Below are 21,643 nucleotides of genomic sequence, written 5' to 3' on the forward strand. Positions count from 1 at the left end.
AGCAAGAAAACATTGCTTAGTAGCTGTAAACAGCTATGTTAGTGTTTATGGGGTTAAAATGTGTCTTAATCCAATGCAACTAACTAAGTATAAGAGTTTGAGATAGATGTGGAGAGTTTAAAAGCCACTTATAACCATTTTGTCCCAAAACAGGTTAAAACCAAGAAAACATTGCTTAGAAGCTGTAAACAGCTATGTTAGTGTTTATGGGGTTAAAATGTGTCTTAATCCAATGCAACTAACTAATTATAAGAGTTTGAGATAGATGTGGAGAGTTTAAAAGCCACTTATACCCATTTTGTCCCAAAACAGGCTATAACCAAGAAAACATTGCTTAGAAGCTGTAAACAGCTATGTTAGTGTTTATGGGGTTAAAATGTGCTTTAATCCAATGCAACTAACTAATTATAAGAGTTTGAGATAGATGTGGAGAGTTTAAAAGCCATATATACCCATTTTGTCCCAAAACAGGCTAAAACCAAGAAAACATTGCTTAGTAGCTGTAAACAGCTATATTAGTGTTTATGGGGTTAAAATGTGTCTTAATCCAATGCAACTAACTAAGTATAAGAGTTTGAGATAGATGTGTAGAGTTTAAAAGCCACTTATAACCATTTTGTCCCTAAATAGGTTAAAACCAAGAAAACATTGCTTAGAAGCTGTAAACAGCTATGTTAGTGTTTATGGGGTTAAAATGTGTCTTAATCCAATGCAACTAACTAAGTATAAGAGTTTGAGATAGAAGTGGAGAGTTTAAAAGCCACTTATAACCATTTTGTCCCAAAATAGGTTAAAACCAAGAAAACATTGCTTAGAAGCTGTAAACAGCTATGTTAATGTTTATGGGGTTAAAATGTGTCTTAATCCAATGCAACTAACTAATTATAAGAGTTTAGATAGATGTGGAGAGTTTAAAAGCCACTTATACCCATTTTGTCCCAAAACAGGCTAAAACCAAGAAAACATTGCTTACTGTAAACAGCTATGTTAGTGTTTATGGGGTTAAAATGTGTCTTACTCCAATGCAATTAACTAATTATAAGAGTTTGAGATATATGTGGAGAGTTTAAAAGCCACTTATAACCATTTTGTCCCAAAACAGGCTAAAACCAAGAAAACATTGCTTAGAAGTTGTAAACAGCTATGTTAGTGTTTCTGGGGTTAAAATGTGTCTTAATCCAATGCAACTAACTAATTATAAGAGTTTGAGATAGATGTGGAGAGTTTAAAAGCCACTTATACCCATTTTGTCCCAAAACAGGCTAACAGCAAGAAAACATTGCTTAGTAGCTGTAAACAGCTATGTTAGTGTTTATGGGGTTAAAATGTGTCTTAATCCAATGCAACTAACTAAGTATAAGAGTTTGAGATAGATGTGGAGAGTTTAAAAGCCACTTATACCCATTTTGTCCCAAAATAGGCTAACAGCAAGAAAACATTGCTTAGTAGCTGTAAACAGCTATGTTAGTGTTTATGGGGTTAAAATGTGTATTAATCCAATGCAACTAACTAATTATAAGAGTTTGAGATAGATGTGGAGAGTTTAAAAGCCACTTATACCCATTTTGTCCCAAAACAGGCTAACAGCAAGAAAACATTGCTTAGTAGCTGTAAACAGCTATGTTAGTGTTTATGGGGTTAAAATGTGTCTTAATCCAATGCAACTAACTAAGTATAAGAGTTTGAGATAGATGTGGAGAGTTTAAAAGCCACTTATAACCATTTTGTCCCAAAATAGGTTAAAACCAAGAAAACATTGCTTAGAAGCTGTAAACAGCTATGTTAATGTTTATGGGGTTAAAATGTGTCTTAATCCAATGCAACTAACTAATTATAAGAGTTTAAGATAGATGTGGAGAGTTTAAAAGCCACTTATACCCATTTTGTCCCAAAACAGGCTAAAACCAAGAAAACATTGCTTACTGTAAACAGCTATGTTAGTGTTTATGGGGTTAAAATGTGTCTTACTCCAATGCAATTAACTAATTATAAGAGTTTGAGATAGATGTGGAGAGTTTAAAAGCCACTTATACACATTTTGTCCCAAAACAGGTTAAAACCAAGAAAACATTGCTTAGAAGCTGTAAACAGCTATGTTAGTGTTTATGGGATTAAAATGTGTCTTAATCCAATGCAACTAACTAATGATAAGAGTTTGAGATAGTTTGAGATAGATGTGGAGAGTTTAAAAGCCACTTATAACCATTTTGTCCCAAAAAAGGCTAAAAGCAAGAAAACATTGCTTAGAAGCTGTAAACAGCTATGTTAGTGTTTATGGGGTTAAAATGTGTATTAATCCAATGCAACTAACTAATTATAAGAGTTTGAGATAGATGTGGAAAGTTTAAAAGCCACTTATACCCATTTTGTCCCAAAACAGGCTAACAGCAAGAAAACATTGCTTAGTAGCTGTAAACAGCTATGCTAGTGTTTATGGGGTTAAAATGTGTCTTAATCCAATGCAACTAACTAATTATAAGACTTTGAGATAGATGTGGAGAGTTTAAAAGCCACTTATACCCATTTTGTCCCAAAACAGGCTAACAGCAAGAAAACATTGCTTAGTAGCTGTAAACAGCTATGTTAGTGTTTATGGGGTTAAAATGTGTCTTAATCCAATGCAACTAACTAAGTATAAGAGTTTGAGATAGATGTGGAGAGTTTAAAAGCCACTTATAACCATTTTGTCCCAAAACAGGCTAAAACCAAGAAAACATTGCTTAGTAGCTGTAAACAGCTATGTTAGTGTTTATGGGGTTAAAATGTGTCTTAATCCAATGCAACTAACTAAGTATAAGAGTTTGAGATAGATGTGGAGAGTTTAAAAGCCACTTATAACCATTTTGTCCCAAAACAGGTTAAAACCAAGAAAACATTGCTTAGAAGCTGTAAACAGCTATGTTAGTGTTTATGGGGTTAAAATGTGTCTTAATCCAATGCAACTAATTAATTATAAGAGTTTGAGATAGATGTGGAGAGTTTAAAAGCCACTTATAACCATTTTGTCCCAAAACAGGCTAAAACCAAGAAAACATTGCTTAGAAGTTGTAAACAGCTATGTTAGTGTTTCTGGGGTTAAAATGTGTCTTAATCCAATGCAACTAACTAATTATAAGAGTTTGAGATAGATGTGGAGAGTTTAAAAGCCACTTATACCCATTTTGTCCCAAAACAGGCTAACAGCAAGAAAACATTGCTTAGTAGCTGTAAACAGCTATGTTAGTGTTTATGGGGTTAAAATGTGTCTTAATCCAATGCAACTAACTAAGTATAAGAGTTTGAGATAGATGTGGAGAATTTAAAAGCCACTTATAACCATTTTGTCCCAAAACAGGCTAAAACCAAGAAAACATTGCTTAGAAGCTGTAAACAGCTATGTTAGTGTTTATGGGGTTAAAATGTGTCTTAATCCAATGCAACTAACTAATTATAAGAGTTTGAGATAGATGTGGAGAGTTTAAAAGCCACTTATAATCATTTTGTCCCAAACAGGTTAAAACCAAGAAAACATTGCTTAGAAGCTGTAAACAGCTATGTTAGTGTTTATGGGGTTAAAATGTGTCTTAATCCAATGAAACTAGCTAATTATAAGAGTTTGAGATAGATGTGGAGAGTTTAAAAGCCACTTATACCCATTTTGTCCCAAAATAGGCTAACAGCAAGAAAACATTGCTTAGTAGCTGTAAACAGCTATGTTAGTGTTTATGGGGTTAAAATGTGTCTTAATCCAATGCAACTAACTAAGTATAAGAGTTTGAGATAGATGTGGAGAGTTTAAAAGCCACTTATAACCATTTTGTCCCAAAACAGATTAAAACCAAGAAAACATTGCTTAGAAGCTGTAAACAGCTATGTTAGTGTTTATGGGGTTAAAATGTGTCTTAATCCAATGCAACTAACTAATTATAAGAGTTTGAGATAGATGTGGAGAGTTTAAAAGCCACTTATACCCATTTTGTCCCAAAACAGGCTATAACCAAGAAAACATTGCTTAGAAGCTGTAAACAGCTATGTTAGTGTTTATGGGGTTAAAATGTGCTTTAATCCAATGCAACTAACTAATTATAAGAGTTTGAGATAGATGTGGAGAGTTTAAAAGCCATATATACCCATTTTGTCCCAAAACAGGCTAAAACCAAGAAAACATTGCTTAGTAGCTGTAAACAGCTATATTAGTGTTTATGGGGTTAAAATGTGTCTTAATCCAATGCAACTAACTAAGTATAAGAGTTTGAGATAGATGTGTAGAGTTTAAAAGCCACTTATAACCATTTTGTCCCTAAATAGGTTAAAACCAAGAAAACATTGCTTAGAAGCTGTAAACAGCTATGTTAGTGTTTATGGGGTTAAAATGTGTCTTAATCCAATGCAACTAACTAAGTATAAGAGTTTGAGATAGAAGTGGAGAGTTTAAAAGCCACTTATAACCATTTTGTCCCAAAATAGGTTAAAACCAAGAAAACATTGCTTAGAAGCTGTAAACAGCTATGTTAATGTTTATGGGGTTAAAATGTGTCTTAATCCAATGCAACTAACTAATTATAAGAGTTTAGATAGATGTGGAGAGTTTAAAAGCCACTTATACCCATTTTGTCCCAAAACAGGCTAAAACCAAGAAAACATTGCTTACTGTAAACAGCTATGTTAGTGTTTATGGGGTTAAAATGTGTCTTACTCCAATGCAATTAACTAATTATAAGAGTTTGAGATATATGTGGAGAGTTTAAAAGCCACTTATAACCATTTTGTCCCAAAACAGGCTAAAACCAAGAAAACATTGCTTAGAAGTTGTAAACAGCTATGTTAGTGTTTCTGGGGTTAAAATGTGTCTTAATCCAATGCAACTAACTAATTATAAGAGTTTGAGATAGATGTGGAGAGTTTAAAAGCCACTTATACCCATTTTGTCCCAAAACAGGCTAACAGCAAGAAAACATTGCTTAGTAGCTGTAAACAGCTATGTTAGTGTTTATGGGGTTAAAATGTGTCTTAATCCAATGCAACTAACTAAGTATAAGAGTTTGAGATAGATGTGGAGAGTTTAAAAGCCACTTATACCCATTTTGTCCCAAAATAGGCTAACAGCAAGAAAACATTGCTTAGTAGCTGTAAACAGCTATGTTAGTGTTTATGGGGTTAAAATGTGTATTAATCCAATGCAACTAACTAATTATAAGAGTTTGAGATAGATGTGGAGAGTTTAAAAGCCACTTATACCCATTTTGTCCCAAAACAGGCTAACAGCAAGAAAACATTGCTTAGTAGCTGTAAACAGCTATGTTAGTGTTTATGGGGTTAAAATGTGTCTTAATCCAATGCAACTAACTAAGTATAAGAGTTTGAGATAGATGTGGAGAGTTTAAAAGCCACTTATAACCATTTTGTCCCAAAATAGGTTAAAACCAAGAAAACATTGCTTAGAAGCTGTAAACAGCTATGTTAATGTTTATGGGGTTAAAATGTGTCTTAATCCAATGCAACTAACTAATTATAAGAGTTTAAGATAGATGTGGAGAGTTTAAAAGCCACTTATACCCATTTTGTCCCAAAACAGGCTAAAACCAAGAAAACATTGCTTACTGTAAACAGCTATGTTAGTGTTTATGGGGTTAAAATGTGTCTTACTCCAATGCAATTAACTAATTATAAGAGTTTGAGATAGATGTGGAGAGTTTAAAAGCCACTTATACACATTTTGTCCCAAAACAGGTTAAAACCAAGAAAACATTGCTTAGAAGCTGTAAACAGCTATGTTAGTGTTTATGGGATTAAAATGTGTCTTAATCCAATGCAACTAACTAATGATAAGAGTTTGAGATAGTTTGAGATAGATGTGGAGAGTTTAAAAGCCACTTATAACCATTTTGTCCCAAAAAAGGCTAAAAGCAAGAAAACATTGCTTAGAAGCTGTAAACAGCTATGTTAGTGTTTATGGGGTTAAAATGTGTATTAATCCAATGCAACTAACTAATTATAAGAGTTTGAGATAGATGTGGAAAGTTTAAAAGCCACTTATACCCATTTTGTCCCAAAACAGGCTAACAGCAAGAAAACATTGCTTAGTAGCTGTAAACAGCTATGCTAGTGTTTATGGGGTTAAAATGTGTCTTAATCCAATGCAACTAACTAATTATAAGACTTTGAGATAGATGTGGAGAGTTTAAAAGCCACTTATACCCATTTTGTCCCAAAACAGGCTAACAGCAAGAAAACATTGCTTAGTAGCTGTAAACAGCTATGTTAGTGTTTATGGGGTTAAAATGTGTCTTAATCCAATGCAACTAACTAAGTATAAGAGTTTGAGATAGATGTGGAGAGTTTAAAAGCCACTTATAACCATTTTGTCCCAAAACAGGCTAAAACCAAGAAAACATTGCTTAGTAGCTGTAAACAGCTATGTTAGTGTTTATGGGGTTAAAATGTGTCTTAATCCAATGCAACTAACTAAGTATAAGAGTTTGAGATAGATGTGGAGAGTTTAAAAGCCACTTATAACCATTTTGTCCCAAAACAGGTTAAAACCAAGAAAACATTGCTTAGAAGCTGTAAACAGCTATGTTAGTGTTTATGGGGTTAAAATGTGTCTTAATCCAATGCAACTAATTAATTATAAGAGTTTGAGATAGATGTGGAGAGTTTAAAAGCCACTTATAACCATTTTGTCCCAAAACAGGCTAAAACCAAGAAAACATTGCTTAGAAGTTGTAAACAGCTATGTTAGTGTTTCTGGGGTTAAAATGTGTCTTAATCCAATGCAACTAACTAATTATAAGAGTTTGAGATAGATGTGGAGAGTTTAAAAGCCACTTATACCCATTTTGTCCCAAAACAGGCTAACAGCAAGAAAACATTGCTTAGTAGCTGTAAACAGCTATGTTAGTGTTTATGGGGTTAAAATGTGTCTTAATCCAATGCAACTAACTAAGTATAAGAGTTTGAGATAGATGTGGAGAATTTAAAAGCCACTTATAACCATTTTGTCCCAAAACAGGCTAAAACCAAGAAAACATTGCTTAGAAGCTGTAAACAGCTATGTTAGTGTTTATGGGGTTAAAATGTGTCTTAATCCAATGCAACTAACTAATTATAAGAGTTTGAGATAGATGTGGAGAGTTTAAAAGCCACTTATAATCATTTTGTCCCAAACAGGTTAAAACCAAGAAAACATTGCTTAGAAGCTGTAAACAGCTATGTTAGTGTTTATGGGGTTAAAATGTGTCTTAATCCAATGAAACTAGCTAATTATAAGAGTTTGAGATAGATGTGGAGAGTTTAAAAGCCACTTATACCCATTTTGTCCCAAAATAGGCTAACAGCAAGAAAACATTGCTTAGTAGCTGTAAACAGCTATGTTAGTGTTTATGGGGTTAAAATGTGTCTTAATCCAATGCAACTAACTAAGTATAAGAGTTTGAGATAGATGTGGAGAGTTTAAAAGCCACTTATAACCATTTTGTCCCAAAACAGATTAAAACCAAGAAAACATTGCTTAGAAGCTGTAAACAGCTATGTTAGTGTTTATGGGGTTAAAATGTGTCTTAATCCAATGCAACTAACTAATTATAAGAGTTTGAGATAGATGTGGAGAGTTTAAAAGCCACTTATACCCATTTTGTCCCAAAACAGGCTATAACCAAGAAAACATTGCTTAGAAGCTGTAAACAGCTATGTTAGTGTTTATGGGGTTAAAATGTGCTTTAATCCAATGCAACTAACTAATTATAAGAGTTTGAGATAGATGTGGAGAGTTTAAAAGCCATATATACCCATTTTGTCCCAAAACAGGCTAAAACCAAGAAAACATTGCTTAGTAGCTGTAAACAGCTATATTAGTGTTTATGGGGTTAAAATGTGTCTTAATCCAATGCAACTAACTAAGTATAAGAGTTTGAGATAGATGTGTAGAGTTTAAAAGCCACTTATAACCATTTTGTCCCTAAATAGGTTAAAACCAAGAAAACATTGCTTAGAAGCTGTAAACAGCTATGTTAGTGTTTATGGGGTTAAAATGTGTCTTAATCCAATGCAACTAACTAAGTATAAGAGTTTGAGATAGAAGTGGAGAGTTTAAAAGCCACTTATAACCATTTTGTCCCAAAATAGGTTAAAACCAAGAAAACATTGCTTAGAAGCTGTAAACAGCTATGTTAATGTTTATGGGGTTAAAATGTGTCTTAATCCAATGCAACTAACTAATTATAAGAGTTTAGATAGATGTGGAGAGTTTAAAAGCCACTTATACCCATTTTGTCCCAAAACAGGCTAAAACCAAGAAAACATTGCTTACTGTAAACAGCTATGTTAGTGTTTATGGGGTTAAAATGTGTCTTACTCCAATGCAATTAACTAATTATAAGAGTTTGAGATAGATGTGGAGAGTTTAAAAGCCACTTATACACATTTTGTCCCAAAACAGGTTAAAACCAAGAAAATATTGCTTAGAAGCTGTAAACAGCTATGTTAGTGTTTATGGGATTAAAATGTGTCTTAATCCAATGCAACTAACTAATGATAAGAGTTTGAGATAGTTTGAGATAGATGTGGAGAGTTTAAAAGCCACTTATAACCATTTTGTCCCAAAAAAGGATAACAGCAAGAAAACATTGCTTAGAAGCTGTAAACAGCTATGTTAGTGTTTATGGGGTTAAAATGTGTATTAATCCAATGCAACTAACTAATTATAAGAGTTTGAGATAGATGTGGAGAGTTTAAAAGCCACTTATACCCATTTTGTCCCAAAACAGGCTAACAGCAAGAAAACATTGCTTAGTAGCTGTAAACAGATATGCTAGTGTTTATGGGGTTAAAATGTGTCTTAATCCAATGCAACTAACTAATTATAAGACTTTGAGATAGATGTGGAGAGTTTAAAAGCCACTTATACCCATTTTGTCCCAAAACAGGCTAACAGCAAGAAAACATTGCTTAGTAGCTGTAAACAGCTATGTTAGTGTTTATGGGGTTAAAATGTGTCTTAATCCAATGCAACTAACTAAGTATAAGAGTTTGAGATAGATGTGGAGAGTTTAAAAGCCACTTATAACCATTTTGTCCCAAAACAGGCTAAAACCAAGAAAACATTGCTTAGTAGCTGTAAACAGCTATGTTAGTGTTTATGGGGTTAAAATGTGTCTTAATCCAATGCAACTAACTAAGTATAAGAGTTTGAGATAGATGTGGAGAGTTTAAAAGCCACTTATACCCATTTTGTGCCAAAACAGGTTAAAACCAAGAAAACATGCTTAGAAGTTGTAAACAGCTATGTTAGTGTTTCTGGGGTTAAAATGTGTCTTAATCCAATGCAACTAACTAATTATAAGAGTTTGAGATAGATGTGGAGAGTTTAAAAGCCACTTATACTCATTTTGTCCCAAAACAGGCTAACAGCAAGAAAACATTGCTTAGTAGCTGTAAACAGCTATGCTAGTGTTTATGGGGTTAAAATGTGTCTTAATCCAATGCAACTAACTAATTATAAGACTTTGAGATAGATGTGGAGAGTTTAAAAGCCACTTATAACCATTTTGTCCCAAAACAGGCTAAAACCAAGAAAACATTGCTTAGTAGCTGTAAACAGCTATGTTAGTGTTTATGGGGTTAAAATGTGTCTTAATCCAATGCAACTAACTAAGTATAAGAGTTTGAGATAGATGTGGAGAGTTTAAAAGCCACTTATAACCATTTTGTCCCAAAACAGGTTAAAACCAAGAAAACATTGCTTAGAAGCTGTAAACAGCTATGTTAATGTTTATGGGGTTAAAATGTGTCCTAATCCAATGCAACTAACTAATTATAAGAGTTTAAGATAGATGTGGAGAGTTTAAAAGCCACTTATACCCATTTTGTCCCAAAACAGGCTAAAACCAAGAAAACATTGCTTACTGTAAACAGCTATGTTAGTGTTTATGGGGTTAAAATGTGTCTTACTCCAATGCAATTAACTAATTATAAGAGTTTGAGATAGATGTGGAGAGTTTAAAAGCCACTTATACACATTTTGTCCCAAAACAGGTTAAAACCAAGAAAACATTGCTTAGAAGCTGTAAACAGCTATGTTAGTGTTTATGGGATTAAAATGTGTCTTAATCCAATGCAACTAACTAATGATAAGAGTTTGAGATAGTTTGAGATAGATGTGGAGAGTTTAAAAGCCACTTATAACCATTTTGTCCCAAAAAAGGCTAAAAGCAAGAAAACATTGCTTAGAAGCTGTAAACAGCTATGTTAGTGTTTATGGGGTTAAAATGTGTATTAATCCAATGCAACTAACTAATTATAAACCTCACTTACCTTCTTATGTCTTGTTTATTTGCTTGAGGGCAAGCAAAGACTAAGTTTGGGGGTGTTGATGTTCATATATTTTACCATGTTTTCCCTTAGTTTATTCACATCTTTTGCATCTTTTTCTATCCATTCTCACCATTATTGTGCAGTTTTAGGACTAATCATGCATTATAGTGTAGTTGCATTGCATTTGCATCTTTTCATGCATAAACAGGTGATTTTGGAGCTTAAGGAGCATGGAAGCAATGGAGAAGAGATGTGAAGCAATCATGAAGAGGAAACAAGGGAGTTAAGGCTGAAGAACAGGGAATCCGGAGTCCAGCTCGACCAAGCACTCGACCGAGTGGGAGATGGACTCGACCGTGTGGATTTGCACAAGAGAAGCCAGCTCGACCCCCAGCTCGACCGAGCACTGGTCGAGTTGACCGATGCGTGGACCACTTTGACTTTTCCCATTTTTAGGGCTTCCACCTCCCCCACTATATAAGGACTTGTACTGCAGCCACCTGAACCAAGTTTTAATCTAGATTTTTAGTCAGCTTTTCAGATATTTTAAACCTAGTTTTTGCCTTTTAAGGAATTTTATTCCTTTTGATTTTTATTTTCTTTTTAGATCTTGTACTTAAAAAAGAAGAATTTCCTCATACTTGTTGGTTGAATAACTTTCTAAGTATTGAGAATCTGAGTTTGATTTCTTCTTTAAAGTTGTAGATCTTAATCTTATCTTTCTAATCATGCAAGTTTCAATGATTTCTGGGTTTATGATTTGTTTGATCATGTCTTGTTGTGAGTAGTCTTCTTAGGATCTTGAGGATGGGTTAGGATAGATTGATCTTGTGGTATATCTGATTTGATCAAGCTTGATTGTTGTAGATCTCTTCTAGGCTAGATGTTCTTAATGCTGATTCTATATCTGAGAGGGTAGGATCTGATCTCAAGCTTTTTGGCATCACACCAATGTTTAAGAAGCATAGATAAGGCTAGATCTAGAGCTTACCATTAGGCTTGCTAAGAGATTAGAGGTCTTGTTTGGTTTGAGATGTATTGCTTAATGCCTGCTTGTGTAGATTCTTTTCATTGTGAGAGCAAGTCTAGGATTGCATAGGTTTGATTGTCTCTTGACCATGAGAGTGGGAGAGACTTGTCTTAGATTAATATGTCTAGAGGTTAGCTCATAGCATTGCTTGAGATTTGTTGATCAAGTTAGATTACCACAATGGTTAGTTTATCCCATGAATCCATCCTCAGGAACCTTCTTTGTTTATTGATTTTAAAGTCTTAATCTTGTTATTTGCTTGCTGTTTGATCTGTGTTATCTTTACTCTGTTTTTATTGCATTGCTCTGTTTTCCCGGATTTGTCTAGCTCGACCACTCACTCGACCTACACTCGGTCGAGTGCTGCTCGAGTTCATCCCCAGAACTCTTGTTTATGATCTGTGTTTGTCTTGTTTCATTTCTGTTTAATTTCCATTGCATTCACTTAGCATCTAGTTCATCACTAGTCTTGCATTAGTTCTTATCTAGTGTTTACAGTTTCTGTTTCTGTTCTTAGTTCATAATCATTCTGTTTTATTTGCATTTAGTTCTTAGCTCTTGTAATTTATTTTCTGCATTTTATCATTATCATCATAGGATTGTTAGTGACAGACAATCATCATCATATTTGGCTTAACTTAGAATCATATGCACATCTTGATTGTTCACAAGCACTCAGACTGGATTGACACCTCTTATACTGCAACTGCATAAGGGGAATTGAAACACCCACCATCATTCCATATCATTACACTTTCACACACATTCACCATTCACCACAACACAAAAATACATGTTTCAATTTGGCGCCGTTGCCTGTTTGAGTTAGTTTTTGTGACATTTAGGATCCATATTAGTCTAAGATTAAGTTCTTGTATACATTTGTGAAGTTTCTGCACTTGAATCTTGTGTTTGGGGTTGAAGTTCCATTTTAGGTACCACTCGACCAGTCACTCGACCACCACTCGACCGAGTAGTGCTCGAGCACTTGATCGAGCCAGACCCCGGATCTCTGTAAGCCTCTTTTTCCAGTCGCCCTACCTTCCTACTTGAGCCTGTGCTCAGTCGCTTGCTCGGGAAAAATCGTTTGCGTTCGTTGATGCACACAAGGTCCAAAGGAAAGGACAATCTTCTAAGGCATAGTGACAGCATCAACAAGTTGAACAAGGGTTTGGGATCCAAGAAGAAGAGAGTTGTTCAGCAACAACAAGAGGTTCCAGTAGCTATGGATCAGCAAGATCAGGTTCAGAGACCAAGACATATTGGTGCTGGAGATGCACCCAACACACACAACCAAAGAGCTGGCATTGTACCACCAACAGTTGCCAATAACAACTTTGAGATCAAGAGTGGATTGATTTCAATGATTCAGGCCAATAAGTTTCATGGATTGCCTATGGAGGATCCACTTGATCATCTTGATGAGTTTGACAGGATTTGTGGTCTTACCAAGATCAATGGAGTAAGTGAAGATGGTTTCAAGCTGAGGTTGTTCCCTTTCTCTCTTGGGGACAAGGCTCATTTATGGGAGAAGACTCTGCCCACTGGTGCTATCACTACTTGGGACCAATGTAAGAAGGCTTTCTTGGCCAAGTTCTTCTCCAATGCTAGGACAGTGATATATAATGGTTTTTGTGGTTTTTAACCATGATATAAGAAGTCTTTTAGAGTCTTTTGATTTGTTTTCTAGATTGTTTTTGAGTCTTTACAGGTTTTTAGCATGGAAGGAGCAAAATGGAGCAATTTGGATGTTTTGGAGCATAAATCTTGAAGAATCAATTTGGTCTCGGATGAAAGCAGGAGCGTCGACCGACACCAAGATAGGAGGCATCGATCGACACTCATCTCTGCCGACTCAAGACCCAAGTTTTGGAAAATTTACAAATCTGCCCCAAAGTTTTCCATATTTGCAACATAAATCCATGACGTGTTTTAGGACATATATATATAGTTTTTAGGTTTTCCAAACTCTTAAGTTTTATTCTAGAGAGTTTTATTTTTCTGCAACCCTGTGAGATTTTGAGAGCTTTGGAGAGAAAGAGATCTGCTTTGAGAGAAGAATTTCTTGAACTCCCTCTTTACTCTTTTAATTTCAATTGCTTATTATTCAGAAAAAAAAAATAAAAATAAAAAGTGGCATCGATCGACACCAACCTGCAGACGTGCGTGGAGCTGCCAACCACGTACAGAACCCTGTTCGACGACAGGAGAACAACCGGGATCTGATCAGGACCATTGCTGACTACAATCGGGCTGATCTGGTGTATGAGAACCGGTCTGCTATTGTTCCTCCCCCTTTTCAGAGGAATGATTTTGAGTTGAAACCTGCATACTTTCAACTAGTTGGGCAGAGACCTTTCTCTGCTTTGCCCAATGAGAAGCCTTTGGATCACATTGAGCATTTTGAGGATCTGGTGACTAGCATCAAGGCTAATGGGATAACTGAGGACTACATCTTCTGCAAACTTTTCCCTTACTCACTTGCAGGAGAGGCATCTCAGTGGTTGAAACAGCTGCCTCCTGGATCATTGACAAGCTGGCGTGATGTCAAGGTGGCCTTTCTCAACCACTTCTATGATGATGCAATGTCAGATGAGTTGAGAGTCAAGCTGTCTTCCTTCAAGCAGAGACCAGATGAAGCTTTCAAAGCAGCTTGGGTGAGATTCAAGGCTTACCAAAGGGACTGTCCACACCATGGTTTCTCAAGAGTTCAACTGCTAAGTATCTTCTTCAGAGGGTGTGACTGGGAGTATCAGTTGGCTTTAGATGCTGCAAGTCATGGAAATTTCAAGACAAGAATGCCAGAAGATGCTGAATTGTTGATTGAGAACTTAGCTGCTAGCAATAGTACTAAGAGAGCAGATGCTGAAAGGAAGAGATTGCATGGAGGATTTGATGCAAACCAGCTAGCTTCTGTTAATGCTAAGCTTGATTCAGTTCATAATCTCCTGGTTGGTAAGAAATCAGTTCACTTTGCTGCTGAAGTTGAATCATTTGAGCCACAACCTGAGACTGGGAATGAAGAAGCAGATGTCAACTTTGTATATGGCAATCAAGGTCAGAGATTTGGCAATCAGCAAGGCCACAGGCCTTACAGTGGGAACTCTTCAGGCTACATTCCCAAACCGGACTACCAGAAGCAGCAACAAGGGAGCAACTTCACAAGGACTTATGGGAACTCATCCTATCAGTCTCCGCCTCCACAGACTTCTTCTGAGAGTAGAATGGAAGCCATGCTCGAGCAGATTCTTCAGGGACAAGAGAATCTGACAGTGACATTCAATGGAAAGATTGAAAATGTCTACACTGAGCTGAATGGGAAGATAGAAGCATTAAATGTTCATGTTAAGAAGCTGGAAGTTCAAGTTGCACAGACTGCTGGGTCTGTAAAAAGGCAAGAGAATTATCTTACAGCAAGAACTGAGTCAAACCCCAGACATGCTTGCAATGCCATATCAGTGAGAGATGAAGATGATGGTGAAATTTTTTCTGCAGAACAAGGAGAAAAATCGGCCAATCTGTCGGATCCAGATGATGGCATCGATCGACACCACCTGGGTATCGATCGACACTCATCTCAGACGGAACCAAAAGCTGCGAAATCTCAAGTTTCAACAGTTGAGAGGATATACAAGCCAAAGGTTCCTTTTCCCAAGCCAAGAAAGTCTAAGCAAGAGATGGAGGAAGCTAGATGCAAAGCAATGATGGACAAGGTAATGATTGAGATGCCTTTAATTGATGCAGTAAAGCTTTCACCACCTCTTAAGCGGTATGTGAGGAGAATGGTATCCAATGGTTTGAGCCCTGAAGAAGGAGCACTTCTTACAAAAGATGTTAGTGCAATTCTGTTGAACCAGCCTGTACAGAGGAAGAAAGAGAAGAAGCAGGAGTTGGTTGTCTCTAAGGAAGTGAGTGCAATCATTCAATGTAAGACTGCTAAGAAGTTACCAGATCCTGGAAGCTTTGTTCTTGATTGCTCTATCTCTACAGGAAGGTTTGCACACTCACTTTGTGACCTTGGTTCTAGCATCAACTTGATGCCACATTCTGTTGTTGTGAGACTTGGGATGACAGAATTCAAGCCAACTCAGATTTCTCTTATCTTGGCTGATCGCTCCCGAAGAACTCCTGAAGGTGTTTTAGAGGATATTCCAGTTAAGGTTGGCAACTTCATGATTCCCACTGACTTTGTGGTGCTGAAGTATGATCAAGAGCCTAAAGATCCTCTCATCTTAGGAAGATCTTTCTTGGCTACAGCTGGTGCCATCATTGATGTGAAGAAGGGACACATAGCACTAAATGTGGATGGTTTGAGTTTGAATTTCGAGATGGATAAGCTGAGGAGGGCTTCTACTATTGATGGACAGACTTTTTCTGTTGAAAAAGTTTCTGCAACACGAGCATCAGGCTCAGTGTTGATCGATGCCACCAAGAGGGTATCGATCGACACCCCTCCACGACCGAGACAGAACAGCTCCAAAACTGATGCTCCAAGTCAGAAACCTATTCCCAAACAGAAAGTCTCCCACTCCACACTCCAGAGCCCTCAGGTAAGGCCAAGGTATGCATCTCCTTCTCCTAAACTTCCTCCTATCATCAATAAGACCTTCAAAGCTACAAAAACTGTTTTACAGTTAACCAAGCCACGAGATTATCGTAGAGCGCTTGTTTCTTCTGTTGATGATTTTGCAGGGCATAAGAGAAGCAATCCCATCCCTAAATCCCACACTGATCCTATTTCTCACATCCTTGGCAAGCCTCATGCACCTAAAGCTTATACACCACCTTGGATGAAGAAGACTTCAATGCCATGTTCTGATCCTCCAGATGCATGAGCTCCAACACAGTCAAGCTAATGACTGAAAACAAGCGCTTAGTGGGAGGCAACCCACTGGTAGGTTTTTCTTTTTCTTTTGCTTTTGATTTTTATTTATTTTATTTTATTTTTGCTTTCCTCTTACTTGATAACACTGGGGACAGTGTTGTTTAAGTCTGGGGGAGGTTAGTTACTAACTATATTTTCTGTTTTTGAGTTTCAGTTGTGTCAGTCAAAACCATAAAGTTTGAGTCAAATTTTTCAAATTTTTTCTTTTTGTCTTTGGGAATTATGATCTTGATTAATGATTTCTCTTATTTGGCTAACACTCTAATGATTATTTGTTTATGCTTGATCTCAGAACTGAAGCTTAGAAAGACTATGAGCCTTATCAACAATCCTGAAAGCCCTTATTCAATGGATATCTGATTGATCTAACGTTGTCTCAACCTTTATTAGGATTTTAACCGGACTTAATCTCTTACTTTGGGGTTGAAAATCAGTGGACTAGACTTCTTCTTTGGGCCATACAAGACAGTGCAATTTTTCAAAGTATGTCTCCCCTCTCTCTTCCCTTCAGTGCTTTAAGAAAAAAAATCAGAAAAAAAAGAATAAAAGATGAAATGATTTTGATCAGTTTAGAGAGGTAGGTAAATTACCAGTGACCTCATTATTCTACTCTTGAGTCAAATGATCACACAAAGCTTGGAAGTGAGGGGTAGGTAAATTACCGATGACCCCGGTATTCGCTTACACCTTTGATTAGAAGAAAAAAAAAATAAGAAAAGAGAGAAAAGAAAAAAAATGGAAGTGAGAAAAGGGAGAGGAAAGGAGATGTAAGAAGAATGTCTTGGCCTGAAGAGAGTCCATATGTCACTGATCAATACACCCAAGGTAAGAATTCACCTTATTTGTGCTTTAATATTGACTAATGAGATGACAATGGAGATTTCAGAGATTCCAAAGGATTGTGGGATTTGAGTAAGGAATGTTGATGCTTATCATGGTTTAGTATAAGTAGTAAGTTCTTGAGTCAGGTAAATGAAGAGTGCAAATAAGAATCATTATGCAGTTGAGTGAGTTCCCAGTTTTCAAACCTCTTTCACAGGTCTAAGTTTCTGTTTTGCTTGAGGGCAAGCAAAGGCTAAGTCTGGGGGAGTTGATATATCATGGTTTTTATGGTTTTTAACCATGATATAAGAAGTCTTTTAGAGTCTTTTGATTTGTTTTCTAGATTGTTTTTGAGTCTTTACAGGTTTTTAGCATGGAAGGAGCAAAATGGAGCAATTTGGATGTTTTGGAGCATAAATCTTGAAGAATCAATTTGGTCTCGGATGAAAGCAGGAGCGTTGACCGACACCAAGATAGGAGGCATCGATCGACACTCATCTCTGCCGACTCAAGACCCAAGTTTTGGAAAATTTACAAATCTGCCCCAAAGTTTTCCATATTTGCAACATAAGTCCATGACGTGTTTTAGGACATATATATATAGTTTTTAGGTTTTCCAAACTCTTAAGTTTTATTCTAGAGAGTTTTATTTTTCTGCAACCCTGTGAGATTTTGAGAGCTTTGGAGAGAAAGAGATCTGCTTTGAGAGAAGAATTTCTTGAACTCCCTCTTTACTCTTTTAATTTCAATTGCTTATTATTCAGACAGCAAGGCTGAGGAATGAGATCTCTGGATTTGCTCAAAGGAACAATGAGAGCTTTTGTGAAGCTTGGGAAAGATTCAAGGGCTACCAGACTCAATGCCCTCATCATGGTTTCAGTATGGAGTCATTGTTGAGCACATTGTATAGAGGAGTGCTTCCAAAGTTCAGAATGCTTCTTGACACAGCCTCCAATGGAAACTTCCTCAACAAGCATGTGGATGAAGGCTGGGAGTTAGTAGAGAATCTTGCTCAGTCAGATGGCAATTATAATGAAGATTATGATAGGACCATAAGGAGTTCCTCAACTGATCAAGAGGACAAGTACAAGAAGGATCTGAAGATGGTCAATGAGAAACTTGACAAGATACTCCTTAGCCAGTCCAAATCTATTCACTTCATTGGTGAAGAAGAAGCTCCAGTTCAAGAGGGGGAGAATGAGTTTGCTGAGCTTTGCTATATGCAAAACCAAGGTGGATTCAAGGGCTACAATCAAGGTGGTTTCAAGAACAACAACCTATCTTATAGGAGCACCAATGTGGCTAATCCACAAGATCAAGTTTACCCTCCTCAACAGCCTCAACAACCTCAAGGGTTCCAAAACTATATCCCCAAACAACAGCAGCAGGTGTTCCAGCCCCAGTTGTGTCCCCCACCAGGGTTTCAGACTAACCAAGGCCAAGAACAAGACCTTAGAGCTATGATTCAGCAGCTGTTGATTGGTCAAACACAAGGGAAGATTGAGGAAGCCAAGCAGTTTGCTGAGCTAAACCAACGGCTTACATCCCAGTATAATGACCTGAACATGAAGTTTGAAGGACTTAACTCTAGAGTGAAGTACATGGAGAGCAACATAGCATCTACTTCAGCTCCAAAACCCACCCAACTCCCTGGAAAAGCTGTTCAAAATCCAAGGGAGTTCACAGCCAAAGCCATCCTACTTCAAGAGGAAGAAGTCACTGAGGACAGTGAAGTCCAAGTTTGGGGGAATTCATCAGTTACTGAAGCCCCAAGTGACATCTGTGCAAAGCAACAGGAGCTCGCAGGAGAACTCGACCAGCAGCTCGACCACACACTCGATCGAGTGCATGCTCGAGTGGTCGACCGAGCTGAAGACTCCGAAGCTGTCAAGCCTGCTAAGTACATTCCTCCTGCTTACAAGCCTCCACTACCATTTCCTGGGCGTTTCAAAGCACAGAAGATTAGGGAATTGAAGGAAATCATTGAGAAAAAGGAGATGTTGGCTAGGCAACAAGAGGAAGAGAGGGTTTTGAAAGAAGAAGCTTTGGTTGAGAAGGAGGAACAAGTGTCAGCCATTCAAGAGATCATCATAGCTTACCAAGAAGAGGAGAGAGGACCTGCCTTGGAACAGTATGAGCCATATCCTCTCTACAAAATTTTTTTGCTTGATATGTCTAGTAAGAGGGCTGAAGCTCAAGATGAGAAGGATCTTGAGGACCTTGGAGGAGTGATCATTCCAATAAAGCTTAAGGATCCTGGACCTTTTTATCTGCCCTGCACTATCAACTACCTTCACTATAATCAGTGCCTTTGTGATTTGGGAGCTTCAACAAGTGTGATGCCATACTCCATAGCTCAAAAGCTAGGGAGAACTGATTTCAAATCTACCAATGTCCATGTGCTTCTAGCTGATGGGACAAATAGAGAGGTAGTTGGGAGGTTGGAGAATGTCCCACTCAAGATAGGGAAAGCAAGGATTCACACTGACTTTGTGGTGATAGAGATGGGCAAAGAGCCTGAAGATCCAATCTTGTTAGGGAGGCCATTCTTAGCTACTGTTGGAGCAGTTATTGATGTGAAGGAGGGTCTTGTGACCTTGAACATAGCTGAAGATGTGGTTATGAAGTTCAATATCCACAATCCAACAAACCTTCCTACCATTGATGACCAGCCCTTCACTATCAAAGACAAAGGAGGTCAAGGAAGTTTAGGTGATAAGGCAACCCCAAAGGCTGAGTTCCCACTTCAAGAGGATTCTGTTGAGAAGCTTAAGAGGTCAGTTCAGGAGCTGACTAGTATGGTTGAGGACCTCCAAGTCAGACTGAATAAGAGGTCTTTGAGGAGAACAAGGCCAAGGCTCAAATTTAAGAAGAAATATGGTTTGTGTGCTAAGGGTGAGGTGATCAAGGATCAACTTCACAGTGACCAAGAGGTTCCAGGGAGGATTTCATCACCTCCTTGGTACTTGAACCAAAGTTAAGATGGAAACCAAAGTCAAGCTTAGTGACTATAAACAAGCTCACTAGGGAGGAAGTCCCTAAGGTATCCCTTGTACATATGGTTTAATTTCTTAGTAGTTTTGATGTGTTTTGTTTTATGTTTTTGTTGGACAGGCTTTTTAATAAGAATATAGTTGAGTAAGGAGAAATGTGGACATGGAGAAGAAGGCTCGCAGGCCCACTCGACCACAAAACAAGAGGTACTCGGCCGAGCTGGACACTAATTGAGGCCCATTCGACTCCCATTCTTCTAGAATGATCGAGTGGAGGGAAGAACAAGGAGAAAAATTTTGAAATTTCAAAATTGGTCAAGGAGCTCGACCACGTGCTGGTCGAGTGTGGGGTCGAGTGGCAGCCAGAAAGCAAGTCAAAGATTCCCAATTCAAATTTGAAATGTAAGGACGCTCCACCCTTGTTTTCTTGTCCCCTTAGCTTCTTTAAATAGCCCTTGCACGATCCTATGCCTCTCACATTCTCTCACTTGCTCAAAACATTTAAATTCAAGCTCTAAGATCTCTCTCAAAGTTCATCTCTTGCTCTAGTTTTGTTCTTTCAAGTTTTTGGATCACTAACCTATTAACTTTGAGCTTTGAGTCTATTTCCCTTCAGTTTCTTTTTTGAAAATATCTTCTAAGATCACCAAGAAGTCTCACAAAACCGCTGCAAGCTCCATGGAACGTCGTGATGCTGACCTTGAATCAAGAAGAGAAGCTGGGAGAGTCACTCGACGGGCCACTCGATCGACCACTCGACCGAGTGCTGGTTCGAGCAGTCGGTCGAGCCAATCGCCGTTTCCAAGAAGAGAATCTGTTGAGGAAGATCCTGAAAGGACTGAGAGTGAGGAGGAAAGAGAGCCTACTCTTAATGAGTTTATGAGGAAACACAAGGCCAAAGGGAAGAGGCCAGCTGTTGAAGTTGAGGAAGTGAGTGAAGATGAAAGTGAGGAGATGTATGAAGAAGAAGGAGAATTGAGGGATGATGGAGAAGCTGAGTCTTGTGGGCTGACAAAGAGGCAGATTTATGATGCTTTCATGAGGATGGAGTTCCTGGGAACTAGGTATCCACACAAGGAGACTATGGAGAAGCTTGCTATTGATGAAGATGTGGAATGTCTTTTTGAGAAGAGCAGCCTTACCAAGTTCATGGGACTTTGCATGGAAGGGTATAGAGAGGAAAGCTGTGAGTTCCTAGCCACTGTCAAGCTGCACCAATACTTGAGGAAATATGCTGAAGTAGGAGCTGGTCATATCTCCTTCACCATCAAAGGGAAGAAGCATGAGCTTTCATTGAAGAAGCTGGCTGATGTGTTTGGTTTTGAGGTTGGGAGCCATAGGAGCATGATGGTTCCAAGAGAAGAATTGTTTGCTGTATGGGAGACCATTGTGGATAACAAGTATTACTCATCCTCCAGCTCCAAGAGCTCAAGGATTAGGAGCCCAGTCTTGAGGTATTACCATAAGGCTCTTGCCAATACTTTCTTTGCAAGAAAGGAGACTGGAAACATCAATGAGGGAGAGCTGAAGATGATTGACTTGGCTCTCAATGGAGTTCTTCTTCAAGCAAGAAATGGAACCATCATCCTTGGTAGCACTGTGGAGACTGATCTTGCTATGGTA

The 21,643-nt window shown here is 37.6% G+C and overlaps 1 non-coding gene and 1 pseudogene across 1 annotated transcript; both read right to left on the reverse strand.

The window, feature by feature from the left end:
* Positions 1-13,920: 13,920 nt before the first annotated feature.
* Positions 13,921-14,021, reverse strand: LOC147930928 (small nucleolar RNA R71; annotated as a pseudogene).
* Positions 14,022-17,797: 3,776 nt separating this feature from the next.
* Positions 17,798-17,904, reverse strand: LOC147930929 (small nucleolar RNA R71). The gene has a single exon (XR_015576714.1). It is a non-coding gene; the product is annotated as a small nucleolar RNA R71 (small nucleolar RNA).
* Positions 17,905-21,643: the final 3,739 nt, after the last annotated feature.

This window comes from Camelina sativa, chromosome 12, assembly GCF_030686135.1.
Source record: "Camelina sativa cultivar CO46 ecotype springtype chromosome 12, ASM3068613v1".
NCBI classification, from domain to species: domain Eukaryota; kingdom Viridiplantae; phylum Streptophyta; class Magnoliopsida; order Brassicales; family Brassicaceae; genus Camelina; species Camelina sativa.